This window comes from Hippichthys cyanospilos, chromosome 18 (assembly GCF_059441005.1).
Source record: "Hippichthys cyanospilos isolate Australia breed blue-spotted pipefish chromosome 18, RoL_Hcya_1.0, whole genome shotgun sequence".
NCBI lineage: Eukaryota > Metazoa > Chordata > Actinopteri > Syngnathiformes > Syngnathidae > Hippichthys > Hippichthys cyanospilos.
The window spans coordinates 14,538,014-14,555,015 of NC_142386.1; the positions used below are offsets into that span (position 1 = coordinate 14,538,014).

Below are 17,002 nucleotides of genomic sequence, written 5' to 3' on the forward strand. Positions count from 1 at the left end.
GGGCACAGGAGAAAAACAAAAACAGTCCAAAGGCACCCCTGGTGCCAAACGGGATGCACCCGAGGGGGAAAGTCCAGAGGACGACCCGGTCGCCAGAGCGAGTCAGGCGGGCGACCCGGTCGCCAGACGAAAGGTGCCCTGCGGGGCGAGTCAGGTGGGCGGCCCGGACGCCAGACAAGAGGCGCCCGGCGAGGCGAATCAGGCGGGCGGCCGGGACGCCAGAGCAGATGTGCCCGGCGGGCCGAGTCAGGTGGGCGGCCCGGACGCCAGACAAGAGGCGCCCGGCGAGGCGAATCAGGCGGGCGGCCAGGGCGCCAGAGCAGATGTGCCCGGCGGGCCGAGTCAGGCGGGCGACCTGGGCGCCCGATGGCGAACAGCAAGCCACCCCAGGTAGGCTTGTATCCCGGTTGCCCCTGAAGATCGGCAGGCGGGGAGTCAGGCGAGAGCGGAGACGTCAGCAGGGCGGCGTCAGGCGAGAGCGGAGACGTCGGCTGGACGCCGTCAGGCGAGAGCGGAGGCGTCGGCTGGACGCAGTCAGGCCGGAGCGGAGGCGTCGGCTGGACGCCGTCAGGCCGGTGCGGAGGCGTCGGCTGGACGCCGTCAGGCCGGTGCGGAGGCGTCGGCTGGACGCCGTCAGGCCGGTGCGGAGGCGTCGGCTGGACGCCGTCAGGCCGGTGCGGAGGCGTCGGCTGGACGCCGTCAGGCCGGTGCGGAGGCGTCGGCTGGACGCCGTCAGGCCGGTGCGGAGGCGTCGGCTGGACGCCGTCAGGCCGGTGCGGAGGCGTCGGCTGGACGCCGTCAGGCCGGTGCGGAGGCGTCGGCTGGACGCCGTCAGGCCGGTGCGGAGGCGTCGGCTGGACGCCGTCAGGCCGGTGCGGAGGCGTCGGCTGGACGCCGTCAGGCAGGTGCGGAGGCGTCGGCTGGACGCCGTCAGGCAGGTGCGGAGGCGTCGGCTGGACGCCGTCAGGCAGGTGCGGAGGCGTCGGCTGGACGCCGTCAGGCAGGTGCGGAGGCGTCGTCGGGGTGCCATCAGGGAACAGCCACTGGGTGCAGACCACAGACACGAGTGAGAGCACAAGACTGACCTGGGACAGGGGCGACCACAGGGAACCGTCTGGCATCTCTGTCGTCTGCGGCAATGGTGGCATGGCTGACAGCTCAGGCGACTGCGGCTGCCGCGCCGAGGCTGGCGGCTCAGGAGGCTGTGGCAGCGGCGCAGAGGCTGGCGGCTCAGGAGGCTGAGGCGCCGTGGCTGGTGGCTCAACAGGCTGAGGCTGCGGCGCCGTGGCTGGTGGCTCAGGAGGCTGAGGCAGCGGCGCAGAGGCTGGCGGCTCAGGAGGCTGAGGCGCCGTGGCTGGTGGCTCAACAGGCTGAGGCTGCGGCACCGTGGCTGGCAGCACTGGGAACGGCAGGCTGGACAGAGACAGCCACTGGGGGCCAATCAGAAACGGCGGGGATGCCAGGAGACTGACTTGGGATGACTGAGGCAGACGGGCGACTGGCTTTGGAGTCAGACGGGCGACTGGCTTGGGAGTCAGACGGGCGACTGGCTTGGGAGGCAGACGGGCGACTGGCTTGGGAGGCAGACGGGCGACTGGCTTGGGAGGCAGACGGGCGACTGGCTTGGGAGGCAGACGGGCGACTGGCTTGGGAGGCAGACGGGCGACTGGCTTGGGAGGCAGACGGGCGACTGGCTTGGGAGGCAGACGGGCGACTGGCTTGGGAGGCAGACGGGCGACTGGCTTGGGAGGCAGACGGGCGACTGGCTTGGGAGGCAGACGGGCGACTGGCTTGGGAGGCAGACGGGCAGGGTTCACAGAGCCTGGGGTCCGGCTCGCAGGGTGCACAGAGGCCGGGCGCTGGCTCGCAGGGGTCACAGAGGCCGGGGTCCGGCTCGCAGGGGTCACAGAGGCCGGGGTCCGGCTCGCAGGGGTCACAGAGGCCGGGGTCCGGCTCGCAGGGGTCACAGAGGCCGGGGTCCGGCTCGCAGGGGTCACAGAGGCCGGGGTCCGGCTCGCAGGGGTCACAGAGGCCGGGGTCCGGCTCGCAGGGGTCACAGAGGCCGGGGACCGGCTCGCAGGGGTCACAGAGGCCGGGGACCGGCTCGCAGGGGTCACAGAGGCCGGGGACCGGCTCGCAGGGTTCACAGAGGCCGGGGGCCGGCTCGCAGGGGTCACAGAGGCCGGGGACCGGCTCGCAGGGTTCACAGAGGCCGGGGGCCGGCTCGCAGGGGTCACAGAGGCCGGGCGCCGGCTCGCAGGGGTCACAGAGGCCGGGCGCCGGCTCGCAGGGGTCGCAGAGGCCGGGGACCGGCTCGCAGGGTTCGCAGAGGCCGGGGACCGGCTCGCAGGGTTCGCAGAGACCGGGGACCGGCTCGCAGGGTTCGCAGAGGCCGGGCGCCGGCTCGCTGGGACAGGGGCGGTCTGCCGCCTTGGCGCTGGGACAGGGGCGGTCTGCCGCCTTGGCGCAGGGACAGGGGCGGTCTGCCGCCTTGGCGCAGGGACAGGGGCGGGTAGCCGCCTTGGCGCAGGGACAGGTAGCCGCCTTGGCGCAGGGACAGGTAGCCGCCTTGGCGCAGGGACAGGTAGCCGCCTTGGCGCTGGGACAGGGGCGGGTAGCCGCCTTGGCGCTGGGACAGGGGCGGGTAGCCGCCTTGGCGCTGGGACAGGGGCGGGTGCCGCTTCAGCCCGCCGGCAGGAAGTTTGGGGAACAGAGACCGGTGGTACAGACGCGACAGGAGCTTGGGACAGGGTGCAAGAAGAGGGTGGTACAGGACAGGAGGACGTAGGCAGGGCGCGGCAAGAGGGGGACACAGAGACAGGAGGGAACGGATCGGAAGGCTGAACAGATGGGTTCTGGTGGTCACTGGGGCGGTGGCCTTTTCGCGGGCCCCTCCACCGGCGGCCACGAAATGCCAACCGGGAGCCCACGAAAAGGTCACGGTGAAAGAGGGGCTCTGAATCGGAGTCTTCGGACGAACTGTAAAAGGACTGGCCGGACTGATAGTCAAAATCTGAATCAAAATCATAATCAGAGGTGCACGGGCTCGAATACGGAATATGATAAAAAGTGTCGAAGGAAGAGGGACGCGGGTAAACAAAATCCGGACCGGTACTGGAACGAAACGTGACGAAAGGAGGGCAATCCTCGATATCGGAAAAATCTGAGTCCAACGTACAGTAAGGTGCGCGAACAGGAGAGGAAGGGTGATCGGGTGTGCGGACAGAAGGTGAACTACGCAAATCAGAAAAATCGGAACTACAAAAAACGTGCGGGGACAGAATCGTGTCGTATGGGAGGTCGGAGGAACACGAGGGAAACGCGGAAGTGACAGACGCGGGGGGCGGATCAGAAGCGGGGACAGACGCGGACTCGGAGGGGAGAAACACGGAAGAAAAAACAAGAGGTCTCACACTGGGGGAACGGGGCTGACCGGCGGGCTGAGAACGGATGCGGGCGGGGCGGCGGCGTCGAGTCCGCCGACGCGGACTTCCCGCTGGGTCCTGTGCTGGTCGGATCATTCTGTCACGGGGGAGTACGGCGGTTGAGGAGGCCGGCATGGTTGCAGAGGAGGAGGACCCAAAAGCAGGGGAGCGTCGGGACAGGGGGTTGATTAAATCCATTTATTTATAAACGAACGGGAACAAAAGCGAGAAAAACAGGACGGCAAAAAACTCGAACTAAGGGCGCAGGCAGGCTGGCAAAACAGAAAGCAAAACACTATGGACAGGCTGGCAGGAAAACACGGAGCTGAGGGACTCGGGGCAAGACGGGACTACGAGACAACAATACGATAGAGACAATATGACATGACGTGACAGAGACAATGTTCCGACGCGGGCTGTAACGAAAACCAGGTTTAAATACATACAGCTCTAATCAAACAAACACACGGCAGCTGGGCAGGGACAACAGGCAAAGGGAGCGGATTGGAGGACACGAGGGGCGGGTAACACGGACAGGTGGACTACATCAAAACTAAACGCAGAAAGACGCAACCGGAGCGGGAACAGGAACTATATACGGAAACAAAGGAACAGAACCCCTCAAAATAAACCCACAACCCAAAATCCATGACAAGTATTAATCACATCGAGAGGATGCTCCTACTGCAGGCTGCAATTGCCCGCAAAGGCAGACAGGGGGGGCTAAAAAGCTTACTGGTTTTGACAGATTTGGACTGTTTTAAATGACCGTAACTTTCAGAATCCTGACATATTGTCATTATGGATATCTGCCCATGCCTTTCCTTATGCATGTGGAATCAAATAGGTTAAAGTTGTTTATTGTGACCTAAAACACAAACCGTAACTGCCTGTCCGTAAAAAATAAATAAATAAATAAACAAATAATTCACCTGTTGCAAATTGTTGCTGCATTTATTTGTTCACTTCAGTACATTCCATCTTATTTTGCTTCCACTACGATCCATCTAAAAGCAGCAGTATAATTTTGCTGTCACTCTACCTCCTCCGTCAAACCCTGCAGTCAGACGGATGTTTAAGAAAGGAAAAGATAAAACATGAACTGCAATTGAACCATCCTCGCTAGTATTCAGGCATTCATAAAGGCAATCAAACTTGCAGATTAGCATAACATTTGTAATTGTGAGCTGCCTTGTCATCCACTGATTAGGCATGAATATGCCACGAATGCAAGAAAGTGCAGATGGTTTTTTGGCGAATACTCTTCTGATCAGTTCCAAAAGTGCCAACCGTGTCCAACTGTTGTGTCACTCATTTGCTGAGGTAATCCAAGTGTGCTTTTGTCTCTCCAACTTGACAGACATTACCAACCATCAAACACATCACAATTTTTTTATGTTTTTGACTATCAAATAGCTTGATTGAATCTGTCTAACTGGAGTTCATGCTATTTTGACTGTAAAAGCTAAGTGTGCAAGTGAGGGATCTTCCTGTATGACTTCAGACTATTGTATAATGCCGCAAAAAAAAAAAAAAAAAAACAATATCTTTGAAGTTCTTTCTTACTGAGCTCCTCACATCCATAGGGCTGCATTTTGAACAGCTTTACTGAGAAAATCATCTTTTATTCACAAGCGCACCATATGAGTTTCAGTGCTTTCTTCTTCATTTTAAGGCACACTTTAATATTTTAGTAAACCCCCTTCACTGTAGTTCAAGTGAGGAAATTACAGCTCCTGGAACGTATGTGAAGTTATTCTTTTTTTTTTCTTCATGCTTTGAACCCTCGAGACAATATTAGAAGACACCACAGAAGTAATAAAGTATTATAGTATTTTTTCCATTTCTATGCTGTCGTAAGTTGAATGGGAAGCCATGTTATCAGATCTTCTTGAACACAGTCCACCGTGTTTATGGAAATGAATGGACATTTTTCTCAGACTCAACTATTTTTTCGATTATCCACAATTAATCATTAATAGTGAAATTATTTTGCATTGCTACACACAATAATATGCACATTTGTCTTGAGGTTGCCTTCCTTATATTCAAGCATGTACATAAGGCGTATGCAGGTATGCATGTGCTCAGAAATGACAGATGTGTAATGGATCACTGCGCGCATTTGCGTACCCTCCTTTACTTTCATCCATGACAACAAGAATGCCTGAGACAAACTTTTTTTGTGGCTCCAAGATGTGTCGTGGCTTGAAGCACACTTAAATGTACCACTCATGTTCTCAACTAGTTGACAAAACGGGTGCATTTGATACAGGGTTGATCATTTTCAGTCATCCTTTATTTGACAAGTGCTGTTCTTCCCCGTTCCGTCCCCGCGGTCAAACAAACAAGGGACACAAGGGAAGTCCTTCCAGGCCCGGAGTTTCCCTCCAGCGCAGACAGCCCTCTCATGTTGTCTTGAATTGAAGCCCGCAGCCCACAAAATGGGCAGTGGGGAGGCAGGGTCGACATTAGCCGTCACTTTATTTCACCTAAAACAAAGCAAGCATTCAACGGGTCTCTCTTGTCCTTCACAACAACTTCTCTCCTGCCACAAATGCGCTCCTCTCACACACTCAAAATCTATTTTTGCTCGCTCAAAATCTTTCATTGCTCGCTCTTTCTTGCTCGACCAGTCTGAATATTTTTTCTGTGTTTAAAATACATCGTTGCTCGCTCAAAATTATCATTGCTCACTCAATATATTTTTTTTGTTCTCAAAATCTATTTTTGCTCGCTCAAAATCTTTCATTGCTTGCTTGTCATTGTGGCACAAATATTATTCCATAGTTTCTCACTCTCCATTCATACCATACATACAACACTACATCTGAAAAGAGCATGTGAATGTAGCGTAATTTATGGCTAACAAAGAAGCTAATCAAGAAGCAATAGCTAATCACCCGCTTGCTAGGTGGTGAAACAAACTGCAGGAACAATGCAGTAGATTTTAGATACTGCCCGCAGATTCCACATAATGCTGTGCCCCTCGGCGTAACCGCAATGAGGCTGCACACCCCGCCCACTCTGTCGCGCCACGCCGCATAGTCTTTAGAAGATCAAACTGCACTTGTGTGGGGACAACCAAGTTGTGCTATTCAAGAAAAAAAAAAAAAGAAAAGAAAGTGTTCATAACTTCCAACTCCAGTAAAAGTTTGTATAGATAACACTTCATTGCATGCTTCATATACTGTGGGTGTGGATTCATTTGAAATTTTAAGTGAATTAAATAGAATCATGACTTAAACATTAACATATATTTGTACACACGTAACAGTGCCAATTAACAAGAGGAAGCGTTTGTCTTTTGGTTTTGATGACAATGGTACAGAGAAGGAAATCTAATCACTTTTGGACTCATTCAATCAATCAGCAACGTAGAAGACATGGGGAGTCTGTGTGGAGTGCTTTTCCTTTGCACATCTAGATGTAGATCAAGTTATTTTTGCTATTTGGTGTTTTTTGAACTGTGGAATTGACCATAGTGCATGGCGGCACAGCAGATCTTTCAAGTCCTGCATAAAATTGGCGGACCGCGGAGCAACGGCATAGCATGGCACCACAGCAATTGTCTCATGGCTTCCTATTCTGAGAATATTTGTTTGATTACTGAAGCAGCCCATCATTTTTGCGAGGGAACGAATGAGATCGTTTACATTGTCACTAATTTGCACAATGCTAACTCACTGTGCGCACACAGACAGTGCGCGTAATGAGTATGACATTGAGGAACTTAAAAATGACAGAAAGGTTACTACCAAACAGTACTCCCTGGTATAATGTGAGTAACCTATGTTTGTGTGTGTGTGTGTGTGTGTATATATATATATATATATATATATATATATATATATGCACCCTGCTTATGTGGATGGCTTCAAAAGGCGGGACCCTGCTGGTAAGTAGCTTGGGTGTCAGCAAATGAGATTGTTGCTGCCTGTGAATTTGCTAACCCATGACACGAGGTGTGAGTGTGAGCATGACAATTACTGAGGAATTATTGGAATTGGATTGCTTAATATCATGGAAATGTCTCATATTCAAGCATAAATATTGTTTTAAAAACTGGGATAAGTCAAGCCAAAATATTTAGAAGGCACCTCAAATAAGCCATCAGCTGTCAGTCCACCACGCTGTTCAACTTCAAATACAAGCCTCCTCAGGCTATTGTATTGGTGTCAACGTATTATATGGTGAGCTTTACTCTGAAGTTATCCTTTGTGCTGTCAATATGTTATGAGTGTTTGCTTTTTCCTTGATGTGTAAAGAACAGAGTACACACCAAATAAACTAACCCAGGGGTGATTTTTTTAAGATGTCAAAATTAATCAAGGCCATGTTTAAACTGAGTTGCCAGATACTCCCAATCATGGGACTTACATGAGCCATAAGAGTTATCAAGTTTCTCTGCTGTTATTATTGTGAATGTGGATTGATCGTATTGCCTTCTTGTGAACACACATATTTTTCCCCATGTAAGTGGACTCCCGTTTTTTTTTTTTTTTTATTTCAGCTTAGGTGAATTTGACAAAAACACAATTATATGTCTACCGCTGACTTTAGTGGTTACATAGATCATGGCTGTCCAATTAAAACACATGGTGTGTGTTTTCAACTTTCAAAGACTTATCATCTTTTAAAATAGTAATAACAATAATAAATGATAAAGAAATCTTGCCAAATACATATTTTTATGGAGGGTAGCTGACACCCTTGACTAATGCTTACCTAATACAAGCCAAATGAACACTGTAGTGATAAGTATGGCCATTGGATAGCAATGTTTCCACACGTACAACACATATATAACCTACATGCAATTCCAAGTAAGGAATAGAAGTCTTGTGAAATGATGATACCACTCATATTTACATAGACATAGCACACAATATTCTGTTGGCCTGGAAAGTTGAGTGAAAATGCAAACTATACTGGGCCTCTAAAGGCTTCCTTTTCCGATGACACTTAAATGAGTTAAAGAGGGGTGGGGGCGGAAACGAGACAAGACCGCGAGGCAATGTGTTTGTGTAAATGCAAATGCTGAAACTAGTGTTGCAACAATTATTATTGCAACAATAAAACCATTTGAAGTTTCAACGCTTTTTTTGACACAGCTGAATATTCATTTGTGAAAAAGCCTTTAAAAGTCATCATCACTATCTGACACTTCATTCCTTCTCGGCATTTGTTCAAACATCCTCATTACTCTCCCACGATTAGTCATCTTCGGACCGGTTGAATTTGTTTGAAATGGAGGTCCAGAAATTATTTGCTGATCTTTACCCAAGTGACAATTGTTGTGAGATGAGAGCATGAAAGATTGCACTTTGCTGTTTGTACCCCCACCTGCCGACTTCCTTGTTCCTTGTTCACCCACACGTTCAAGGGCTGAAGGAGACAAGTCAAGCTATATTTTCCTTTTCATAATGGGTCAAAGTTCACCAAAAAACGTATCCACTCAGCCTCCTTGTTGACAAAAGTTGCTTGACGAAAGTGCATTCGAAAGTGCAAACCCGCTAAAACAGATGCATAGTATATCATTTTCAGCGTTATAAATTACATACTTATTTTGCATTCAAATTGTTATTCAAACACGTGGATAAAATGGTATGATTTTATTTATGAGGCTATAAGTTGACCCCACTGAAAATGAGGGTTAAAAATGAAGGGGGAAAAAAAAACTTGACTTGTACTCAAGAGAAATACAGTACAGTGGGCCCCTGTGTTATTAGATTAATCCGTTTCGCGGTTGGGGTCGTAAGCTGAATTCGCCGTATGACGGGCAATCCAAATCTATCTTAAATACCTAATGCGTTTAGAACCCCAGGTATAAGTATCAAAATTCTACATATGTTTTAAAAATTGCTACCAAAATAGTAAGTGCTATGTATATAAAATACACAAGTATACAATCAGAAAACATCATGAATAAAAAAATATAGAAAGGATTTATTTACCTTTGAGTGTCAGTTGTTATGCCCACATTCCCGAATAAGGGTTATCTCCAGCATCGTTTCCATATAAATCATCTTCTTACTTCTCTCTTTAACATCACTAGGAATCTTGGGACCCATGGCTAACCCTTTCAACTTTGAATTAAGCAGTAAAATGCACTATAAATACGGTTTTGTAACCACTCACAATCGAACAAAGCTTTACCGTTGTAGCATTTTGAAACAAGTGAGGCTGACCACCATCTCCGTGAGGAGACGCGGACAAATAGCAGACCAGAATTGTGTCATGGCGCAGCGTGGCAGGGAGGATAGCAGATGTGATTGCGGTGAGGGTGGACCCAGAGGCCTGGAGGCTTCGAGGCAGGGAATTCATGTAGTCCATATTTATTGTTTGGAGGGCAGGCAGGAACAAAAGCAGAACAATCGGATGGCAAAAACAAGCAGGCAGGTTGGCATGGGGAAGAGACGTGAGCTATAAGACAATGATCCGACACAAGCTGCATCAAAAACCCATCTTAAATACACACACACAAACTAATGCACACCACGTGGGGAGGAATCAATGAGCAGGGCAAGTGGATTGGTGGAACACGAGGGGCAGGTAGGCACTGACAGTTGGACCAAATCAAAACCAACACAGGGTGACACGAGGGGAGCTGAAGCATGGACTATATACACAGAAAAGAACAGAACCCCCCAAAATAAACCCACAACCCAAAATCCAACAAACCATGACAAATTGTAGTGACGCGTTGCGGGGACGGCAACTGAAAATAAGTGTAATCACCTAAAAACGTCTGCAGATGGACAAAACAACACAAATACACCCAAGGCCCGAGGGTCATGACAGTGGGCGCAAAACCGGGAAAATGTCATAAAGAGGGGATGGAAAACTCAGTATTCTACGTTCCAACATGAAAATAATGTAAATCAGGGATGTTGTAACATGGGGGTCCACTGTATTTCAATTTACCTCGGTCATTGTCTGCTCCTAGTTGAGTCTGAGACATTGTAAACATACGGGCAATAAGGCAACCCTGCAAATCCAATTTTTATTTTTATTTATTTTTTATTTTTTGATGGGCAAACACCTTTTGTTACACTAACATTGCTGGACTTCTTACCAGTGAAAAAATAATAATTAAAAAAAAATACCTGTATACATCAAATTAAATTTATTTGTATATCCCTGAATCAGCACTGTCTCAAAGGGCCTGACAGGTGCAAAAACATTACAAATTTACGACGGCATTCCCTAAAACAAGCTGTGTAGTTGAAATTGAAAATATTACACCTCATGCTTTATAGCGGCTCACATGATTTCTGCTGAGACATCAGACAATAAACATATATACACAGACGTTACTTTTGTTTGTATGGATTTTTGGCTTTTGCTCCATTCCCACCGATAAAATGTCAAGAGCACATGTGAATCTGAAGTAAACACTTTCTTATGATTCTTCCCGGGGTTTGTGAAATGTATGAAGAAAACTTCATTCATATGATCGCAGTCATCGCGAGGCACTCTGGCAGTTACCAAAGTAGCAGTGCTTTGTTGTAACCATAATGCAGTACATTTGTTCAGGATATTTGTGTTGAAACAGCTTGTCGGTTGTCGATTAAGTTCTGCTTCATAAAAGTACACTTTCCTTTTTGTCCAAATGCAGTGGTGATTGTATGAAGCTTAGTTAAGGTCCTCTAAATGGTTGTTTTTAAACTGCACCTGTGGTTTGGCTTGATACACAAACCTACAAAGTTGACTCAGCAACAACACGAGAAAAACAACACACACAAAGATACGCAATTTGGGGGATTCATTGCTCAATGTACCTGAATGAAATCTAGTGATTTTAGTCAAGGTTAAAATGGTTTATGCCCATAAATTTTGTAGGATTTTTGCAAACTTAGTATTGAGTCAAGGTTTGGGGTTAGAATGGAACCATATCCACATTGTAAATTGTTTTTGAAATGCGCTGTCCCCTAGCCATGTCGGCCATTTTTGTGGTGTCCTTTGAACCACTTCAGCCATCTGCATTGTGCCATGTCAGCATAGCGTCCTGAGAATGAGCCTATTAATTTTTGTCCATTGTTTGTGTCCATTTTGTCTCATCAAGACAAGAATTAGTAGAGTGGCTCAAATGATATAAAAGATATAGAACAAAAAACAATATCCATTGCAGTGGACACAAATGAATAGGCTGGCTCTCTGGAGAATGTGCTCAATTTTGGCTGTGGAATATGTGAAGAACACTTAAGTGTGACACCACTCTGTAATCATTGCTGCAGCCAACTCAAATTTCTCTTCATAAAATCAAGGGAGATATCATTAATATGTACTCTCTGATGTTTCTTGTGAATCTCTGGAGGAGTCCAAAGTGCCTGAGGTCTGTGCTGCAGGGTCCATCCCAAAATTTTAACTGAAGTAGCTGGAGGCAAGAGGTTTGGTAATTCTTTTGTGGTTGGAGAAGATACATGAAGCCGAACATGGTGCTTTATTCTCTTTTAAAGCCAATCGGATTTATTACGTAAAGTCTGGATTCAGTCAATCCCTCGACATTTTTCTGTCTGTTTCTCTTTCTTTCTTTCTTTCTGTCTTTCTTTCTTTCTTTCTTTCTTTCTTTCTTTCTTTCTTTCTTTCTTTCTTTTTTTTAAATTCCTTGCCTTACAGCTGTCATGCGTAGTGTTGCTTGAATATAGTTGGGTCTTTATTCTTTGTGTGTCTCCTAGATGGTGTGTGTTAATGTGACAAATGTGACTTGTGGTTACAAGAACGGCAGAGCAATTGCTCTGCCGCAACCTGCACGCTGATTGTCAAACATCCCGCTTCTCACAAAAGTCAAATACGAGACAGGCCTTAATGGCTCCCCCACGCTCGTCGTTTTACAAATGACGCCGCCAACTACATCTCTCTTAAGCGCGTCGCGGGTCGAGTGCAAGGCGCATCCATCCGCTTTGTGCACGCCGATAAAAATGAGTCACGTTGCACTGGAGAGCACTTTAAAGTATGAAACGAGCAGCTCACCTCATTTCTTTCAAAAAGGGGATTTTATAGCCATTACAGTGTGCCCCCCCCCCCCTTTATTTGACCAATTCTGGTTAATATTTGGTTTCTTTTCTACAAATCCATACGAATGAGAGTGGCTAATATGCTGCAAAATTGCCATGTCTGTAATGGAAGATCTGAACATGACTGATTTTTTTTTTTTTTTTCCTGGTTATTGATGCTATTTGCAACATCTGCATCACAATGAGAATTTCTTCAGGTTGTGAAATGAAATTTTACACATCAAAAGTACTAGACTCTAGTTATATATTATAAGTCTCAACAAGTACATTTACTGAAAGTAAAACTGAAAACTGAACTTTCTGAGCATAACTTGCAAGAATCTGAGCTTCCGGTAAGCCCAATGGCACGGCGACTCGGGACCGTTTGGTTCCACTCCGGCGGTTTTGAGTGGAGATGAAATGCGCTCGCTCATCTTTATGATTTCAATTGATATTGCGGAGGGTGGTGGAAATATTAGAAGGACCGGTTCCACAGCTCTGAATAATTGATTTATCACGCAGCGACTGAGAGGAACGTGGCGAGTGGTTGCTCGTCATGCAGATGAACAGGAGTTGGGACTTGACAGTGTTTGACAATCTTGTGATGTATTATCTCATGGCTCTGAGACAATCCATTTCACAAAATTGTTGTTGTTGCATGTAATGCATGTGTTTTCTTTTCCTGCAACACATTGATTCGAATCGATGAATATATCGCTTAACTCTGCCCTAGTAGGTGGGACATGCTCATATATAAATCTAATGGCCTCATGACACAACTTGCTTTAACCCTTCTACTCCCGCTGAGACAATGCGTCCAACAAAAAAATAGCAGTGGGTATAGGAATGGTACCAATAAGATAAAATGGGATTCCATCAGTTAATTGTACACCTATCTACAGGTCCTAGTGGCATTTAGCAACTTCTCCACACACAAATAGCCAGTGTTAGGCCAATAGTCAACAAGGTAGGTTGTGTTGTACACTTTCTCCTCAATTAACTAAAAAAACATTGGTATATGAAGTTTATAATTTTTTTTACTCATTTATTTATTTATTTATTTATTTTAGTAATTGTCTGCCAACATCCTCTCTTTAACAGACTGAACATGCCTGGATGTTTAGTCCCAACATATTTATAGAAAATTGATCGATGGATTATTTTGACCACTAACAAAATGCTGTTAGTTAAATAGCATTTCAAAACCAAAGTCAATACTTCAATAGCATCTTTTTTTGTCTGCCTTTGTTTGATACATTATTTTAGTGAACGTAAAAACACATTCCACATAATTCATATATACAATCATAAATACATAAATAAAATCATATATACTGTGTACTGTATATAACATTTACTCATCATAAATTATCCCATATTTTATACATTTTCTCATTCAATTTAGACATATATTTGTTTTAATAGTATATTTTTTAAACTCTTTTTAAACACAGCCATTGATTCACATCTTTTCAGTTCTATTTCATAGTTGTTCCATAAATTGACACCTTGAATAAATACACGCATTTGCTTGCTGGTGCCTAGCAAAAAAAAAAAAAAAAACTCCCAAAAAACACAGATAAGCAGCACTGGACTAGCCGCAGGGCTCAAATCATGAGAAAAAAGTTGCGGTTTATAGTCCGAAAAATACGGTATTTAAAAAAAATTCTAATTGAATAAGAGATTGTATAAACGTTTGGGTAAATTTGTGACAAGTACATTTTATACACAGTATAATTTTATGTATTTATTTATTTGGGATTGTATACATGAATTCTGTGCAATGTGTTTTTATATTCACTAAAATAATTGATCAAGCACAGGGAGACAAAAGAAGATGCTATTGAAGTATTAATTTCAGTTTTGAACTGCTATTTAATTGCTATTTAATTATTTAACTTACCTTATCCTGTTGGTGCAGAAAATATCCATCCATCCATCCATCCATTCATTCTCTATAAATAATTTGGGATTAAAAATGCCGGCACCTTCAGTCTGTTAAAGAGAGGATATTGCTGTTGGTAGACACTTACAAAAAACAAACAAACAAAAAAAAAACACTAAAAACTTCCATATACCATCTTTTTGCATAAATATTTGATGTTATGACATGCGGTTTATAGTCCAGTGTGGCTCATTCATGGCAATTTTTTTTTTTTTGCTAAATTTTTGCTGCTGCATCTTATGTATCAGTGTGGTTTATAGTCCAGAAAATACAGTATATTTGGATTATTTGAAATTTTAGATGACATGATGATCTGCTATATAGTTAGGAGAAATATATATCGTATGTTAGATAAAAGCACAGCTGTATTCGTAATCCACACAGCTGTACGTGTGTCTGTCTTCTTCTGGATGTTGTGCTGCTGGACCATGTCATTTTTATTTATTTTTTTTTACCTTGGATTCATTGCTATTTCCACTTCTATTCATCTTTTATAAAGGGTAATTATAAATTATAATGGATAAAAGGAGGCAGAAACTTCAACAAGGTTATTTTATCTACAAATGATTTATATTCAGAAACTTCAACCACAGTTTGGAATTTTATGCTGCTGGGGAAGAAAATAGCATCCTTAAAAAGAGTTTTTTTTTTTTTTTTTTCTCAAAACTGAAAATTTCGTCCATACAATCTTTTAGGGCTAGTCACTAAATGAAATGAATTCAGTCAATTAATATTTTTAAAGTTAAACTATTTAAAAATTAGCTAAATTGTGAATTTGAGGTGCTTATAAATAAATAAATAAATACATAAATAAATAGCCTCTTCTGCCTTTTCTGCGATCGGCCACCGTCAGATCCCGCAAGTTCCGAACTATTCTTGAGGTTCAAGACTTGCCATAATGTTGTTGTGTCTTACACACGGTAACATCGAAAATCCTGGAATTTAATGTTGCGTCTTATATTTGGCGAATTACGGTACTATCTGTTAAAAGCCTGTGAAATATTCACAATACCCTAATTATGGCAAGCTGATGAACAGATCATCCGAGTCAACTTCCACACGGTGACAGATGTCTGTTGATTTCTCAAAGCACGCCTCCCCATTTCTCCTCTTCTTGCTGCACTGCTTAGAGCAGCTCAGGGGACGGCATTTATTAGAATTCATCCCGCTTTGCAGCTTGCTGTAAAGGAAGAGATAAGAGCGGCAGGAACAAGTCGGATAAATAAACAGATCATGCGCCAAATAATTAACCTCTGTGGGTCTTTGACAGGCCCTGAAAGTGCTTCAGGCGGATGAGGTGGAAATGAGGAGGCAGATCTTGGCTCTTTTTTTACCCCTTCCGGGTTGAGATTCATCTGTGATATATGTCACAAATCTTCAGAAAGAAAAAAAAACACAGTTTTTTTTTTCAGTAATCCGTTAAAGCAAAAAATGAAAATAAGGCTTAAAGGCATGCCTCCTTGAATTTCCAGCACAGTAGTAAAATTGAAATTGTGTTGTGCAATATGGTGACAAAAACCGACAGATATTTGTATTACAAGGTGGAGCAACTTGTAAATGTCAAACAGCAACATCCATCGTCATTTATTCGTTATCCTCTGCGAACTAATTAACTGCCTCTTATTATTTGGGGCCTCAGACTGTCTCCATTAACAGTATTTTTTTTTTATCGTAATTCTGTATTACACTGTTTCAAAGTGGAATGCACATATCAAGGAGCAGCACAGTGTCCATTGAGTTGCGTAGAGCAAAAATATAGTAATACCTAACTTTATTCCATCCCATTTCATTTTGACATCCCTGCGTGTTATGTTTTAGAACACATGACAATATCCCTCTGCAACACAGCCTATTCATGTGTTCAGGAAGGTGGGCATTTATGTTTGGTCTATACTGTATCTTTTGACTCATTCAAGGTACCGCATTAAATCCTAGTGTGCTTAGTAAAGGACATCCTAGCCTTTCCAATGATGTCCCATGTGTTTGGGTGGAATGCAATTCATTTTGCTGTTTTGCTCAGGCGTTTTATAAAGTGAGCAATTTTTTGGCTGATTCGTTCACAGTGTTCATTAACTGGTTTTAAGAGTGCATTTTTTCATAGTGTCAGTGAAAAGCATTGTTCTTTTAAAAAAACCCAATTTGCCGTCACAAGTAGTTATTTTCTAAAACAATGCATGTTGAATGGAGTTGCACATCTAGCCCCCAATCATTTAAATTCCAGCCAATGGCCTCTAAATTAAAACTACCTGAAACCTCGGGAAGGCTTTATGCGGACAATTACTGCTGATCTTTTCATTAGCTTCTCAAAAAGACAGAAAAAAAAGTTGTAGCTATTCATACAAGACACTATGTATGGATAAAAATGTCTAAACTGCGTAAAAAAGAGTACCTAAGTATTTAAATGCAGACTCCTGCCATATCAGTGAACTCTTTGAATCTTGGTTCTGAAATGAATCAAGCATTGCATTCAAGCAGCAAATAACTATAATTTGACAACTGACTGAAGAAATATTCTCTATAGATAAAGCTCATTAAATTAAAAGTATTGTTTTCTGGGTCAAGTGGGTATCTGTCTATCTATCTGTCTGTCTGCACACAGATCCATAAGTTGCCACTCTTAATTGAATCAGCTC

The 17,002-nt window shown here is 44.8% G+C and overlaps 1 protein-coding gene across 4 annotated transcripts in view; it reads left to right on the forward strand.

The window, feature by feature from the left end:
* Nucleotides 1-17,002, forward strand: part of cadm1a (cell adhesion molecule 1a) — a 488,946-nt gene that overhangs the window by 172,853 nt on the left and 299,091 nt on the right. The gene's annotated exons all lie outside the window — the stretch shown is intronic.